At 42.0% G+C, this 17,614-nt stretch overlaps 1 long non-coding RNA gene across 2 annotated transcripts in view; it reads right to left on the reverse strand.

Annotated features, from left to right (window-relative positions):
- LOC142362194 (uncharacterized) overlaps window positions 1-17,614 on the reverse strand; it is a 128,175-nt gene that overhangs the window by 57,347 nt on the left and 53,214 nt on the right. For both annotated transcript variants that reach the window (XR_012764788.1, XR_012764789.1), the window contains exon 3: window positions 8,839-8,888. This is a non-coding gene — a long non-coding RNA (uncharacterized LOC142362194). The remainder of the gene's footprint in view (window positions 1-8,838; window positions 8,889-17,614) is intronic.

Consider the following 17,614-nt stretch of genomic DNA (forward strand, 5'->3'; position numbering starts at 1 on the left):
GTTGTATTTCAAAAGACAGATGCCACTGCTAACAGCACAGGAGGGAGGGGATGAGACAGCTCCGCGCAAATCTGTGCGAGGGAAGACAATAGCCAAGAAATCCAAACAGCAAGACGACGAATTAGAGGTGGGGAATCCCCGTCTTCTCCCTTCTGCAGTATGTATGCAGCCATTGTATTGAATTAAAATAAATTACAGCTAGCTTGTATACATACTGCAGGGCTTTTAACACCCCCGAACTGCAACACAGCGATGCTCTGTAGCCGCCCTTCAGGAGCACACTCTCACTGTGTTTCTCGACGTGGAATACAGATGCTCTGTCACAGTACAGTGGCAGCAAGGCTGACGGATCAACACAGAACAAAAAGCCCAAAGAGTTCTGCTTTTGTGCTATCTACTTCCTCAGCTCTGGACGTGGGATTCTTGCCAGGACACTGGAACGCTAACGGAGAATGCAAAGCTGCACATCAGTGTCTCAGGCTGCCTCTAAGCGAGGATGTTTGGATAGTTATTTGTTCTAAGCGCGGTGATTTAACGCAACTGAACTCTTTCTGCAACGCTTGGCTGTGCAAGACCGATGCATTTTCCTGGTTAACCTCTGCATCCACAGTCTAATGCCTGCTTGAATTCACTTCTTGCACTACGCAACAGGAGCAGCATCCCAGGGCAAGAACTTCTCTCTGCGTACAGATTCACACCTGCTGTGCCACCCCACAGAGGGGTGAATGTCCACTGCTGGCTGGGCAACAGCAGATTGCTACGGGTACACCAGCCCTTCATGCCCGAGGGCCAGAAGGTATAGAATCATAGAATCCTTAAGGTTGGAAAAGACTTCTAACATCATCAAGTCCAACCATCCACCCAACACCACCATGTCTGCTAAGCTATGTCCTGAAGTGCCACATCTGCACATTTTTTGAACACTCCAGGGATGGGGACTCCCCCACTGCCCTGGGCAGCCTGGTCCAATGTCTGATCACTCTTTCAGTAAAGACATTTTTCCCAATATCCAATCTAAATCTCCCCTCATGCAACTTGAGGCCATTTCCTCTCGTCCTATCACTAGTTACTTGGGAGAAGAGACCAACACCCACCTCACTACAGCCTCCTCTCAGGGAGTTGTAGAGAGCAATAAGGTCCCCCCTCAGCCTCCTCTTCTCCAGACTGAACAGCCCCAGCTCCCTCAGCTGCTCCTCAGCAGACTTGTTCTCCAGACCCTTCCCCAGCCTTGTTGCCCTTCTCTGGACACGCTCCAGCCCCTCAATGTCTTTCTTGTAGTGAGGGGCCCAAAACTTAACACAGCATTCGAGGTGTGGAGGTGAGGAGGTGTTGGCGAATGCTGCTGAGGGGCTGTGCCACAGGACCCCTTGAGGATGCAGTGTACGTCAACAGCCTGACAGTGAGCTTTCTGCTGACACAAACTGTGTTGTTCTCATCATCAGGCTATCGGTAAGGCACCCACCGGTGATGCTCCAAACCCTCGTTGACTGATGTCTACGATTAGCCAATATTAATGTAAAGCAGTCTACAAAGGTCTGTTACGCCAGGGTGTTTTGAAACTCCAGCCTGCTAAGTGAAATGAACAAGGAAATAACTCTTGCCAGACCATGCCCCTAGCAGAATTGAGAGACACAATGTACCCAACAGCACTCTTGATTCGAAGCTGTTCGGTAGATGTTTGGACAACAGAATCCGTTAAATCCTACCTTCAGCAGCTGCAGAATATCACTCAATGAATACCATATGGGGAAAAAAAAATATTCTATTTATGCTTGTCTTTGGGAAGGCATGAGTGAGGAGGAAAAGGATTTTAAGTAAGCTTAAAGGAGTCCATAATAATATTAATTCAAGATTTTCAAGTGCTTTACCAATAGCAACTAAAACATACTTGTCTCAGACAGGAGAAATGAGGCAGAAAAATGCAAAGCAGCTTGCCCAAGCTCACTCAACAGCTGAGAAGTACAAACAGAATACAGGTCTCCAGGCTCATGTCTGTGTCCTACGACACATTAAATAAATAAATAAATAAATAAAATCTTATTTTGCACTGCAACAAGGTTTTCCACATAGTTTTAAGTGTTAATTCTGAGCTCTATCTCTACAGCTCGCTCTTCTGATGTGACATCATCTCACCCATTAGCTCCTCTACACACATACAATATAAAAGATCTAGTATTTCAGAATCAATAAAAGAAAAAAAAAAGAAAGCCCTAAACTTTCATCTACAGGCAAATTTTTTTTCCGTATGGCCATACTGAATACAGGTTTGAAGTAACACTCGATCTTCTGAGGAGAGAAAACACTGCTCAGAAATAAGAAAATTACAAGCACTAAGATGCCTATTAAATGTATATACTTAAGATGTTCTAATTTCTTGCATTAATATGGTGTACATTGTATTTTATGGATCACCTGTTCAGCTGTATATAGACTTCACTGCAGGCAAAGAGGCAACAAATAAAAATCCAAAATGCTGGCAAACCCACTGTATAATGTTATGCTTCTGGAGGGAACTATAAGGATGAAGACAGTTTTTAAGAGCATCCCTTATTTTTTACTTTCCTTACGCGTGCATTCTGTCGCTTAGCTGCGAACAGCTTCGCACTTGCAAGCAGAGCAGCGGGCGGCAGGCCTCTTGAGAACTGACACAGCTTAACACAGCAGCATCCAGAGACATCAGCTAGCTGTAAAGGAGCTAGCTTGGGTACTGCAAGCCGTACATGTGTGTCACCTGCACTGCGCTTTGCTCAGACGAACGTACCTGGCCTTCCAACGACGCTGGGCAGACTGGTCAGAGCCTATCACACCCAGCAGCGTGTGACAGGGCTTGCGGTGCCTTTGCTGGCCACACCGCTTTTGAAAACGTCCTTCGGTTCTGGTCCCTGCTCTGCTGTATACCCGTCACGGTACCTTTACACCGTAAGTGCTCTCCCTGAAGCTCATCTCCACCATCTCCAAAGTCAGAGTGACAATCTCCAGAATTTTCTAAAGCAAGCTTTAAAACGGATAGCTGTTAGTATGCAAGGCAGCAAGTACTTTATTGTCAAAGCCGTCTACGGTATTCATACTCTTACGTTACACTGAAGGTACTAATACAGATCTAAACACATAAAACACATTGGAAATCTCCGTGATCATTTGTGACATAAGTCCACCAAGATGTGAACTTCCTCTGCATCCTCCATTCCACCTTGCCCTGGCACAGGGAGGCTGGTTCCATATGGAGAACACCACCTGCCTCAGACCAGCTCAGCCTCTTCCAGAGCTTGCCCCATCCATAAGGACTATAAAACACTGCAGACGGCCGAATATCAGCAGCAGAAACCCAGAGGACCATCCACACTGACCATCCATGTAGTGACCACCCTGCTCAAAAGGACAACAGCTCTCCTCCAGGAAGGCTGACAGAGCTGGTTGTCATTCTACAGCCTGAGCAGTTAGTCTAGTCCTCCAAGCTGGCGAGCTAAGAAAGATGCTTCTGGAAGAAAGAGCAGGTCTCCTGACAGCACAGCGGCCGGGATGAAGGGGAAACAGAGGAGAAGCATTTCTTCTACAGAACAGTAGACAGACTTCAGTCTCACCGAAGGGGTGCTGAAAGCCTAGAACACAGTGCAGTTCAGGCACGTTCATCACTCCGCCCCTGTAATGATTTGATATTTTAAAGTCCTTTTTTTTTTCCCTTTTCAACTAAGTTACATTTTTCCCCCACTATCCTCATGCAAGACTCAAAGCCCAAAGCAAATGAAACTATGTGACATGAACATGATACATAAAAATGCAAGCTCAAGAAGGCTGAAATCAGTGATTTCTGAGCTGGAAGTAAACAGGTTGTAGTGCCTCCATCCCTCAGAGAGCACTTCTGGAGCAGTGATTTACCTCTGTCCATCCCATACTGGTTTATATGCAGGTGGGACTACATGACTAAGGCTACTCACAAGCACTTGGTGTCTTCGCAAGTGGAAATGGGTTGTGATATAACAGTTCACAGCAACATCAGAGAGTTTTTCTTCTAGCTAAGGGCCAAGGCTTTTAAACATATTTAGCAAGCCATGTCCATGTGTTAATAAACATGTCAGTACTGTTCTTTATTAATGTGAATAAATAATGTGAAAAAAATAATGTGATAGTAGGCTATACGAAACAGTTGTGAGTCATACATAGCTTCTAGGATACAGGTTCCCATCCCTGAGCTATAGAAACCAGCCCTGATTAGGGAAAAACAAAATCTAAATGAAGTCTAATGATGATTTGTTAGTCTCAGAGTTTCATGTTAAGAAGTATTATCAATGCATAAATATTTATATAATCAAGATGATGGTTCCTCACCCAGCATTTCCAGAGACACAGGTTTACAAAGACCAGTACCCCATTCTCTGCCTGATGCTCACTCTTTCCAGTGCCACGAGACAAACATGGCTGCAGCTTACACAGGCAGAAACTGCGTATTTAAGATCCTGCATCCCTCCGTTACTCCGCGGGTGTCTGTGTGCGGACGTATTTGCCTGAGAGAACTGAAGACGACATCAGAGTAAGCGCCACTACAAGCTGGATACATAACTGATCTCTTAATTTATATTTTCTGCTTGCAAATCGGTGAAAGGGGAATATCTAGTTAAACTCTGGGTCTTACATGTCTAAAGATCCGAAAGCAAGCGCTTTTATCTTGTTTTTTGAGCAAGAAATTAAAAGAAGAAAAAAAAAATGTGGTGATTTTGCTTCTAGGTGTCTTCCAATTTCAAACATTGAAGTCTTCAGAAAACTGTAGCTTTGTAGTATCAGACAGACTCTGATTAACAGAGGGAGCACAGGAGAGGAAGGCAAGAACACATGCTACGTACCACCTAGCTCAGGAACGTAAAAGCCAGCTCTCGTGAATACAGATGCATATATTCCTGGCTGATACATCACCCCTTTTTTCACAGTAGCAGAAAAGTCGTTTTAGCAGCTGTATTACTATGAGAAAGGGGGAAAAAGGAGATGCAAGAGTCCTGCTCTCTGAGGCTTCCTGTACCCTAGAGTATGGCTGCAGACAGCAAATCCAAGACTGACTGCCAGCCCATCCTTTAGCCCCATGAAGAGCAGTGAGCACCACAGATCCCTACAGCACACAGCTCATATCCACGTGGCACAAGAGGAGTGCTCCTACAAACTGCACGTAAGAGCTGCTCCGTGTTAATGGTGGTACCAGCATTTTGTATCTGAAGCCATCATACCACACGTACAACTCATAAAATAGAAATGTGGCAACTAGTCTCAGCACGCTCCTCTCTTTGCAAAGCACACATTAAACTTACAGGTACTTTCATATCTGACAAAAATTAAAAGTGCTCTTTTAAAAATAAGTTGTGTTTTTATGTTTCTAAGTCATCCAGAAGACGGCACTGTCAAACGGAGAGTTTCTTTTTGAATATTCACTGCCTGTGTTAATGGCTACTTCACACACATCCAATAACACTGACCTCTCTGTGGTTTGTCTCCTTGTATGCCATCCATGCTAGTGGACCTTCTCAGAAGAGAGATACCTGAAGAGGAAAGTAGCTTTCTTTACCGTTGCTGGCTACAATTCTCTTTTCTCTGCAAGCCTTCCTCATCAATCACCTCCCCAAGCCATCAGGCTGAATGGCAATATTGTCCATGGAACCCATTTGCTCTCGCACATTCAAGGAGTGGGCTTTCTCATGGCATCAGATCTTAGGCTTTTACTTCTGAAGAGTCAGAACATCAATATATATCATTGTGTCTAAAATCTGAAGTAGGTACGGTGTTCTCACTTCACAGGCAAGAGTGACAAACACAACTGGCAAAGCGGCTTTGTGGAAGGTACACGAGTTAGCAGAACTTCAACTGCCACTAAAAAGCTTCTCATCATCTGGTCCATTTATTAGACCACCCTCCATCTCCACACAACCAACCAACATTTCAAACAGGACTATGGCAGCAAACACTTTCTGCAACCCTAAAACGCCTCTGTGCACACACACACACAACGGTCCCCAGCGTTACCATTTCTTCTGTACGACACTAACTGCAATGAACACGCTGACATGGCAAACCTTAACTCTTGCTCAGATCCTGCAGAGCAGAAGTAATCTTTGAGCTCACCTTTTAAGTGCAGACATTCTTGATCATGACTAGCAGTATCTATGAATACAACAACAGTTTTTTTGGATCACTTTGAAGTACAACATTTAAAACCCTAAGGTTTATGCCTTGCAGTAAAAGCACCGTTTAAATGGAACTATCTGTCTGGCAGGTGAGGCCAGTAAAAATACAAGGTTCCCTTCTCCAAAACAAAGGTAGGAGCAGATTGAATACACACATCTGCTACAACTCTCAGGGGAACTGCAGAGCCTTCTTTCTTATCCTGAGGTACCTAAAGAGGATCAAGCATCTTGAATCCCAAAGCCTGACTGTTGTAAGGAAAGGCCCATGGAGATCTAAACCCAGAAGTTACTGTTTCCCTCAGTGTAGAGCAACCTAAAGGACAATTCCAGTGTCTGATGTCCAACTAGGAAAACCTAAAAGATAGACAACAACAGCATTTCAGAAAGTTACAGATTTTAAGATCAAGGAATTCTGCATCTCCCAGTGTAAGCTGGTGTTTCTACCTGGCACTCCAGCTGTGCAGAGATGGATGTGCTGGCAAATACACATCTCCCTTTTCTTTGCACACATGATGTTCCAGACGAACTAGCAGATTGTTCTGGAAACCTAACACACAGAACTCCTTACAGGCTCCTGGCAGAATTCTTTTCTTACCTGCTCCCAGTAACACTCCATTTAACAGCCTTTTCCAGTTGTCAGAAAGCCGCACGGGCTATACAAGGTGTGGCCACCCTCCAGAGATCAACAGAGCAGGTATCACGAATAGACCACCTTTGCGTGTCTGACAATTTATTAAATTACAATCTACCTCAAGGATTGCACCATTCACTTTGGATTTGTCCCGCATGTGGTCCTGCAGCTTCTGAAAGGTACTCTGACAGCAAACCCGAAGGAGTACGAGCTGGCAGCATCACAGACCACACACTGAAGGAGCTCACTGTTGCTACAGTTTACACACATCACCAGAACCCAACCACGATGAATGGCACTCAATGCATAAGGAAAACATTAAAAACTATCCTGAGTGAATCTTTTCTTACTGTACCATCATTTCTGCCAAAAAGCCTGCTGTGCACAGCACACCATCCCCCAGCCCCATGTGCAAATGGATAAATTAAGGAAGTCCCTGGTCACTTCATTAATGTTTTTGATATGAATTTAGGACAGACTTTCTCTCTCTCTTTTTTTTTTTTTTTTTTTTTTTTACACAGAGAGTTGCATCACACCACGCCACAGCTTTCCTTCTTTACCTGGCTAGGCATTTCTCAATGTACTTTAGTATGACATGCTCATAGAAAACTTACTGTAAATTACCAAGAGGCAAATACGGGTAGTACGGAGCACTGGACAATAGCAGTTCACCAGAACAAACGCTGGCAATTTCTTTATCACTTCCAGCACTGGCTACACATATTGCAGGGAAAAAGTGGACCTAGTTAAGAACTTTTCCATTTCTAACTACGATCTCTCAGGGAATGTGCTAGGGAAACAATCATCCTACTGAATCATTTCAAGAATTTTACAGCCAAGAAGATTTATTACCATAAAACAGGTCTTGGAAACAAGAATATTTGAGGAGACTCAATAGCTATTAAATCAGTGTGGAAAACATGATGCTGAAGGAATTGCATATGCCTGACACATGTTCTACCACTTTTTTTTTTTTAAATGGAAAGCGTCTATAAAAAGCAAGTCTGCAGAATTACTTAAACTTTTCAGACAAAAAACAAACACAGGTATGAACTGAAGTGATACTCATATAAGTAACAGAAGAACTATAAATAAAGCACCACACAAAGGCTGTTTGACAAACTGGAGTCATCAATAATTTCAAAACCTATGCGTTAAAAACATACTCATCCTTTAGTAAGTAAGCTGAGACACATTTCGCAGACTTATAGATATTTTAAAGTTGAGTCAACAATACATAGAAAACCTCACACAATCCTTTAACGAGTCCATTTGTTAGCCAGTTTGAAACCCAGTTCAGAATAATCTTAGGTTTTGTTATTACAGTTGCAATGCAGATGATGTTATCACATAAAAAGTGCTCTGTTCAAGACAGTTAAAAGCATCTACCTTTAAAATTTGCCATTGTCTACTACAAGTGCAAGAGTTGTAAGGCTTGCTATCTTAAATACCACTGAAAATCATCCTGCTTTCTTGACCAAAATGGAAAAAGCTCCTGCACTAAACCATAAACACAGAGTACTCTCAAATAAACCATTTTAATATATTCAAAAATACTCGGCCAAAAATACAGCAGCCTTAAAGTAAGGTTAAAAGTTTTCTTACAGCAACGGGTATACACCAAGAAGCTTTGGTGGCCAAAACCCTACCCAGCCCTTTTTGTGCTCCTGTAGGTTGGTCTGATTCTTCAGATTTTATCAGTAACAATCTAAGGAGAGATAAGGCCTTTCCCTACAAATCTCTCCTCTCCATATCCTTAGACCACCACTGCTACAACAACAGTAATAATGCAATTACATGACACAATCTTCAACTATTTTATGCTTTGATACAGTGACGAGAAAGGAAAAGAAGTGATCTACCTAATGCAACTCACCCTTAACCCTGTGGCTTGAAATCAGGTAACTCAGAACAGCTCTACAAACTGCTTATGCTACAGTCACAGTCAAAGAAATGTGGAAAACTAATTGCAGTCTTAATTAAGTGGATGTCTTAAAGAACAATTGTCTTATAGAAGTGGAAAATGAGCGTTCTTTGACTTACTTTTTGGATTGTCCTGGTTCACTTGTACAAGTCAGTCACCATTTCCTCTTCTGCAATACAACAAAAAAAGACAAATTCTGTTAAAAAAAAAAAAGTATTTGCTTGAACTGAAGTTTCTCATTATATTCTTAATTAATGCTTGAAGCTTACTGTTTGCTTTTAGTCAGAACTGGAAAAATATTTCCATCGTTCATTTGTGTTCCTCCGATTTGACTGCCAGAATACTTTTGCTACATCAAACTGCTCTATCAAGACAAATTGCGGAGAAAGCCTCATAGTCTGAGCACAACACTGAAGAACTAGAAATAAATTCCAAATCCTATTGCAGAGTTTACCGAAGAAATTCCTCAAAGCCACAGAGAAAGTGAAGCAATGCAAGGAAGGATTTAATTGTGCAAAGATAGCTACGTAGCATCTTGTTAGACTCTATGACTGTTCCTTGTTGGCCTCCAGCACCTACGCCAGAATGATGCCTTTTCTTTGGTGTCGGGTCATACCTGCTAGTCCTATGTTTCAGGCACCCTAAGACACTGAAATTGGTGTTGAATCTGAACAGGTCGACCACGATATACTGCTCTGTGTTTTGGATTCACGTCCATAAAAACCGAGAAAGTACATCCATTCCTTACTGGGAATTCATTAGTGTTTGTCAAGAATTTTGAAGATTAACACAAAAAAACCAAACCCAAAGAAAACAAACCCAAAAATCTACTAAGTAGAGTTATAAGAGTATTGTCCTTAAAAAGGCCTCTCATGCTACATTCTCTATTCAGCCACACAATTAGTAAACCTTTAGCAGAAGTAGCAAAAAATTCCTCATTCCCTTACTATGCCAAGTAGTGACCTGGAAGAACTGCTCAATCCTCCATAAAAAAACCGTATGCTCCGGATAATGGAATAACTAAATAACAGGGGCCATACTGGAAAATGAGGTACAGAGACTTCTCATCACTCAAGGTCAGCGCTGTTCTTATTCTGCTGAAAATGGTAATTTGCAAGAAAAAGAGAGGTGGAAATAAGAGGACACCAGTCAGAAAGAATCCTGACTCTGGCTACGGTTTGCGGCCAGGAGGGGATAACAAAGGAACAAGTGAATGCCAACATGGATTTGTCAGCCTGCTTAACCTCCCTTTCCAACAAGTTAGAGAGCCACGGCATACAGAGAAGGTGCAGTAATCCTCATAGTCATGTGAGCATGTTGGTTTTCACACCATGCCACGTTGTTTTCACCTAACTCAATAAAGGAAGTATGGTCTTCATAAACATGCTGCAGAGTTGGATGGAAAAAAACATATCCAATGAATAACACTCTTCCTGGTTCACAACAGTGACCACACATCGATCTCAGCCTGTGGCATCCAACCTTTAGCATCAGAAAAACACTAATGCATTCAGAAGGAAACACAGTATCTCATTAATTCATCACACAACTATGCATGAGAAGCAGGGTTTTCTGAATCTTCATCAACTTCAGTTCTAAAATCTCAATATGAAATAAATACATATACCATTAGAGGGTATGGAATCGTCTAACTCCTTTAAAAGGGACACCGTTCAACTTCAAGCTATTTAATTTAGCATAACAATAGAGCTTTATGAAGCGTGTTTTTCACTAATGACCTGGCCACTATTTTTGTTATACTTGCCTCTAAAATGCACAGCCAATATTTGTGGTTTTGAAAAAATGACATTTCTTTTCTCAAAAAGGAAAAACACAATCCAGAAAAAATTGAATTCGGAGTACAATTAAGTATACAAAGGAAAACCACACAAGTACAGATTTCATCATACTCCTCCAGATTTTAAATAGATCAACATATTTTGGAGATGGGTGTGATTTCATGCTAGCTATGCCCCTATAAAATTGGCAACTACATTTAATTCAGTGGCTTCTTATTCCACATTCCAAACTCCAGTTGAAAATAGATCTCACAATGGAATCCTACAGCTGAATATACTCTAGGGGAAAATTATTTCCTTCAATTTATTCCAAATTCATTTGCATCACAGTATATCATTAGTATATACAAAAAAATGTCTTATATCAACAGAGGAAAAAAATCTGTGCAAACAGTTAAAGAAACTCACACCCTACCAGTGAAATGAGCTTGAAATATAAAGCACAAACCTGTTTTGATTCTTTAAACAAAAAACCACCAGAGCTGTTAGTAGTCCAGAGATAGTAGTTTGTTTAGATACCATGTGATCTTAACAAAAAACAACACAAATACGATTTCTTGCATATGAGATATCTCTTAAATAGCTAAGAGCAGACACACAGACAACTTAGCGTATACTAAAAATAACTGATGTAACACAACTCTCTGAAAACAGCTCAAGCACAAAGAGAAGTCTTCCTACTTTACTGATTAAACAGCAAATAAAGGAAGAGGAAAGGAAACACATACTCACTTTATAACTCTATCATCAACCTTGTTGTCCTGGAAACAATTCTTCTACAAGAGAAGAAGTACTTAACTACTAAAATATCTTCTACTACTTCCCCCTCTCCCCTTCTCTGCAGTGCTCTCGCTGTTTGATAAACAGCCAGTAACAAATCTTTCCCATAAAATGGCACAGAAATTGGATCTCTTGGGCTCAGAAGAAAATACATAGTCCCATTTGAGTATGCAGTACTTAGAGGAACATCAGGTTTGCACGAAGCCTTTGGAAAGCGCTATAATTTTGTTACTGTTGTTGTTAAAATAACCTGCTAACTGAACCTTTCATTTTAGGAATATACAGTGCTGGCAAAAGGTAACTGTCGATTTGACAGCACCACGTTTTCACACGGGAGCAGAGTGAGAAATCTCAGACTAGGGCCCATGCACACAAAACGCACACCACGCTCTGTCAGAAAGGCCCAGCCCTCACTCGCAGGTGGCGAACAGCCCCAAACACATGGACTGGAGCCCTGCACGTAAAAAGATTTGCTGGATGGCTTCCTCTCTTGACGCACGGGCCATCCCCTGACCTACCACCAGCTTCTTCCTTCCACTGAGCTCCCCAAGAAAAACTACATCAAGGACCCAGCTCTACCCTCAACGTAATTAATGTTCCCAAATACCCCATCAATGAAAACTTCACTGCTTCCCCACACACCGTCGCAGAAGTCAGCCTGAGCATCCTGCTCATCTCATTTCACTAGAAGCCGAAAGGTTAACGCCATCGCTGCCTGGGGCAAGTCCGAAAGCTGATCCGCATGTGCAGGACAGAAACACTGAGCTGGACCGACAGCCACGCCAATCAAGAGCGTGCCTCTTACTGTTGAATATGGCTCAATTCCTTCTCTCAACCCCAGGAAGGACTCTGTACAGACGGATTCCTAGGGCAACAAAAAGGACAAATACTTCTGCTGCTTCTGGTGAAGAATGAATATAAACCAGCAAACCCCCAGAGGGAGTTCAGCCTGCCTTATTCAGGTGCCGGAGTATTCGGGGTGAGAGCCTTCTGCCGCTGAATACCTCTGTGGGAGCGCAAGAAGGTCATAAACCACAAAAAAATTCTCTGTTATTGGCTTTATGGTTAGTGTATGCGTTTGGAAGAGAACAGAACTTTCAAAGCCAGTTCTTGGCAATGCATACCGTGGTGCTGGCCACAAACAAATTCAAAAAAAAAGAAAGTTTTAAGAGCAGAACTTCGATTGTCTCCGATTCCCAAAACAAAGCCCTGTACACCGAGCTGGAGCAACCCATCCAGGATCAGCAATCTTCACAGCCCCTGACCTCAGAGCTACCTAACACCGAAGCCAGGTTAGGGACTGTCCTCCGGCCCGCACATCAGCTACAGCAGCACGGCCGGCAGCCGCACGGTCAGACAAGCCTTCCTAGCCCCAGCACAGGGCAGCCGCACCCCAGCCGTCTGTCAGAAACAGTCCCGGCGCCACGCTCGTCTCTGGACGATGCCCAAGCGCTGTCTGGAAGAGTGCTGGTCCGCACAGGCTCAAACCACTCCAGGGACTCTGCTACCAGTTTAACCAGATGAAATTACATCCCAGTACCTGGAGACATCTATACCCTTGCCTTTCTCTTCGTGCTCCTACTAGGAAAGAAAATTCACTTTTAACTTTTACATGAAACAGAAGCTGGATTTAGAAATTAATCTAGGAAACAGCCGGCTTGTTTCAGACCAGGACCTTTCACTCCACATTTGCCCATATGTTGATCTTTTTCCTATACAGCCCATATTTATGTCACAAGCAGCAACATGGCCTAACCTAAACTAGTTCAATCCACTGGAATAAGCATAAATATACTTCCTTAAATACTTAAAAATTCTTACTCTTTACATTATCAATGTTTTGAGTAAATTTTGCCTCTGACCTCTGAGTTTGGCATTTTACTTGATAACAGTATGCATGGGCAGGCAGAGTCCGTACTGCTCTCAGATGGGAAAATCTCAACAGAATACACTTCATTTTCAAATGACAGCTGTTGATTACCAAAATTATTCCCCTAGTGAGAAGAAAGGGGTTTTGGTTCCTTCAAAAGACCCATGATTAAATACAGTTATGTTCAGCAGTTTATTCAGTGTGGTATCATCACATTTATCATCATCACTCTGGCGAGAAAGCGGCCAACGTTTCCCCTTGCCTTTCTCTAACTTCCAATGTATTCACAAGGTCTCTTCACATTACTTATTAATGCTAGTTATCCAACTTTTCATACCTTAGATTTTATATTAACCCTATCTGATATGCTTTGGTATTAATTTTGAATTGTGTGTCCTTGTTTCTGCTTTTCAAGTGACTTAACACATGAACATGACGCACAGCGCTCTGCTTTGTTTTTCCTTTTCTCCCGTGCTTTTATTCTAGATGCTTTATTAACCCTCGGGTCTCCACGTATCCTCTTACTCCTTTGAGTATCTGCTCAAGGGATCATATGCTTCGTGGGTAAAATGATCCGAAATCCCCATTAATTAGGATGTGGAATGGCTACCAATAAACTACCACCAACAGATCTAAAATCTCAACCTCACACAGCCTTGCACTGCCTCTGCCAAATGCTGTCGAACATTTACCAGCAGAACCTATCCCAAAACAAGGACTACAATTTCTCATCTCCTCCACTAACGATCCAATTCCCTCGGCAGCATTTACTGCACAGGCTCAATAATCATTACCAGTATGTGTCATCAAGCAGGCAGTCAACATCTACGCAAGTCTGCCTTGACACGTAAAAAATTCAGGGGTTTTGAGCATCCTATCCCTCATACCACGCACAATAAAATTCAGCAGTGGAGATGGAGAGGAGGAAGATATTTGGAAACTTGGTACATGCACGTACATCTAAGATTATGAAAATTGTGGTGCCTTACAGTAGCAGCAGCGTTGCATGTGTTACAAACACTGAATTTTGTCAGACTATTTCCAGTAAATGTATTCTTTTTTCCCCCCTCAGCAGTAGAAATTCCCTATGTATAACACAAATCTTTATATTCTGCACTTTCTAGTTCGAAACGGGACCAGGTTTACCAGCCATCTTTTAAGAGTGTTTAGACCCTCCCTCTGCTCTAGTACAGGAGTACCCTTTATCTCAGGCTGGAAAAACATTTGTTCTCCTTTTTTTTTTTTATTATTATTTCTGGCCGAAATTCCAAACCATAGCAAAGTTTTTGCCTTCTGCTGCCACTGAGCAACCCACTGCTGCACAAGGCAAACAGAACTAGGCTGAAGTCATGATTTTAAAACAGCTTTTTTTTTTTTTAATCTATGATTTTTAGTTTTCAGTACAGCCGAATACATTATGGGTGGGAAATCAAGGCAGAGTGATTCAAAATCCTCTAAAATTTGCAGGGCAGAGTTAAAACATAATAATGCTGTTCTATCCTCCATGCCAACTAAAAAAAAGAACAAAAAAAACCCCAAAAAACACAACAAAACAAACCCCTCCATTGTTTTTATTGTCAGCTGATAACGCTACAAACTACCTAATAAAGCTGACACGAAGAACTTCTAAAACATTTACTAATGACTTCAGGCTATTTTTCATTTTACCGATTTGCTGTAATGTCCATTACCACATGAAATTATACCAGTTTTTTCCAAAGAGATAATTCCAGTGAAGTCAGTGGGGATTCAACAAGGCCAGGACCATCATATAAATAGAAATCAGAAAATAGTATTTCCATAAGCAACCACTCAGGTTTATTGGATTAACAGGCACTTACAAGTGACTCACACTGACACAGCCTATAGTAATCCAATCTATTTGTGATAAAAACAAATTCAAAGGAAATCTTAAATTTAGAAAATCACCTCTGTGGATTCTCACACGGTTGGGTTTATTATACGAAATCACATTAGCTGTTCTCTCCAAATAAGAGGACAAATAAATTAAAAGCCGAAATTTAGCAATTTTTTATGTGATGAGTGCAGTATGTTCTTAACAGCAGTAGCTGCCACACTGAGCACAATTAGAGCAGGACAGCAGAGCTCTGAGTGGAAGCGTTGTGCGAACACAGCGGTTGTCCTGTCCCACGGTTCTGCACACACACATCGCACCAAAAGGAATGGGAAGAAGAAAAGCCATTAAGTCACCTCACCACACTTTCCTTGGGAAAATTACGTCACATTGTTAGATCTCTGACAGCAATCATCATTTCTTCTGCCTGTACACCGTTGCGATTTCCGATTTGGCATTTCTTTGGGAAATGTAACTCTTCTCTAGGGGACGTCACTGGATCTTAATGCACACTGAGGTGTTCTGGCACAGCCAACCGAAGCATCAATGCTTTCCTGAAATCCTGAAGGATGCATTCACAGCTCTCACACCTCCTTCAAAACAGGGCAGCAAACAGGGAGGCTGCGACCGGCATGTAGCTCATGCCTCTAAATACTGCTTCGCAGCAATTAAAGAATTTGTTCTTTGACACAATACCTCTTAATATTGCCGTAACAAAAAAGTCTTTTAAAAAAGTATTATTAAATATTCCACATGAAAAGAAGCTGCAAAGGTAACACCGGCCAGAGCATGGGGTCGTGCTCTGAGGACCTGGAATTGGATTGTTATCTTTATCACCAATTACTGAAAACCCTGTAACCAAATACTACCTGTAAGGCTGTTTGGAAGCCACCTATCTTCTGGCATCCTTACAGCAAAGACACTGATCCACGCACAGAGTTGTGAATCGCTGATTATAGACGAAAAATTGTTTGTAAGAACCAGCTGCCCACTGGTCAGGCCAACCACAGCTTACCAAATGCAGACTTCCAGGCTGAAGTGATCGGTATTTAGAGAACTGCTGGGCACCTCTCGCCTCTGCCATTCAATTCAGTTAGATCAAGGATAACAGTATGTACAGAGTACATCATATGCAAGAGGCTCATCTTGATTTTTTTATGGGCACTTTCCTTCATCCATATACATCCACTCTTAACAAATTTCTATTAATGGCTACTCTACAACCCTAAAAAGCACTACATTATAGCCTTGGGGTAATGAGAGTGATCTACGTTGAAGCTGAAATCAGAGTGAAAACTAGGTGTGTTACTTTCACCACAATAAAGATACTCCCTCAGAGAGCGCCTGCACAGTGCAGGATTTTAAAAAAGCTTGCCATAGTCTGCATCTCCTGTGAATTTGGTCATGACCGTGTGGGGCACTGCCCAAGGACACCTAGAATAAAGCTCAAAAATTATCCAGTGGTCAAAAACGTTGATTATACAGAACAGTTTTAATGTACTGCAAGCTACGGAATACCGGACAGAAAGGGGTGCGGATCTCAGCGTGAAGGAGTGCCCAATATACGGCAATCAACATGGCAAAGTGCAAGGCAGCAATGCATGGTGGGTCTGTTTGAAAGACAAGGTTAAGAAATCCCATTTTCTGTTGCAATGAATTGGTTTTGAAAGCATGACCTCCCTGCCCCTCTGCATTTTTCAGATTTGTTTTTTTGAGAAATTCTAGCCTCTACATCACAGCAAAATGCTCTAAAATTTTCAAATAGCTAGATTTTGTGCTAACCCTAATTCGTAATCATTCTGGCCTTGCAACCATGGTGTGAAATTTACTGAGCTAGACAGCTGGGAAGGGGTGGGTGTGAAGAGTGGGGGTGGTGTTGGCTTTTTTTATTATTATTGCACTTCTGGTGTTCAACTCTTCCACTCTATGAAATCCATATTCAGAAGGCTGTAAGGATAAGAAGATGCTTTTACTTACAGATATTTGGTCAAATTCTAAATGCATCTGCACCTTTCATCTGCAATGAATGAATTCATCTCCCTTCAAATTTACTCTGGTGACCAAAATACGCATACATATATATATCCAGCCTGTAGCCCTAAGATAAAAAGTTGCACTGCTCAGATTTTGTCCATGTAAGGCGCTCTAATTTTTATCTCTTCAAAACCCTTTAAAAGACATCTACTGAGAAACGCTTTATAATGAAACCTACAAAGAAAATTCCCTGAGCTCACAGTAGTACTACAAAATTAGACCTTAACTGCAGTTCTAGGAAAGGATCACCAGTTTTTCAAGTAAACCTGTGGCAAGTTTTGACTGAAGCCCTCAACCCCACCTACTCATGCCTAAATTTCGTACTTCATTTCCTACCCCAAATCAGTCGTAACAGCAAGATGGTTTTGCTCTGTTATTTTCAAATCCCAGTCAGACCCAACACTAAGCACAGTTCTGGATGGTGGAACTTGGCTGCGGACTGAAAAAAGGGGGGGGTGGTGAACATCAAAACAACAGAACAACTTTGAGACAATCTACGAATTTTAGTCTGCTTTTTCTACCTAGATGGGCATCAAGCACAGCCGTTCAAAGACAAA

This window comes from Opisthocomus hoazin, chromosome 8 (genome assembly GCF_030867145.1).
Source record: "Opisthocomus hoazin isolate bOpiHoa1 chromosome 8, bOpiHoa1.hap1, whole genome shotgun sequence".
NCBI classification, from domain to species: Eukaryota; Metazoa; Chordata; class Aves; order Opisthocomiformes; family Opisthocomidae; genus Opisthocomus; species Opisthocomus hoazin.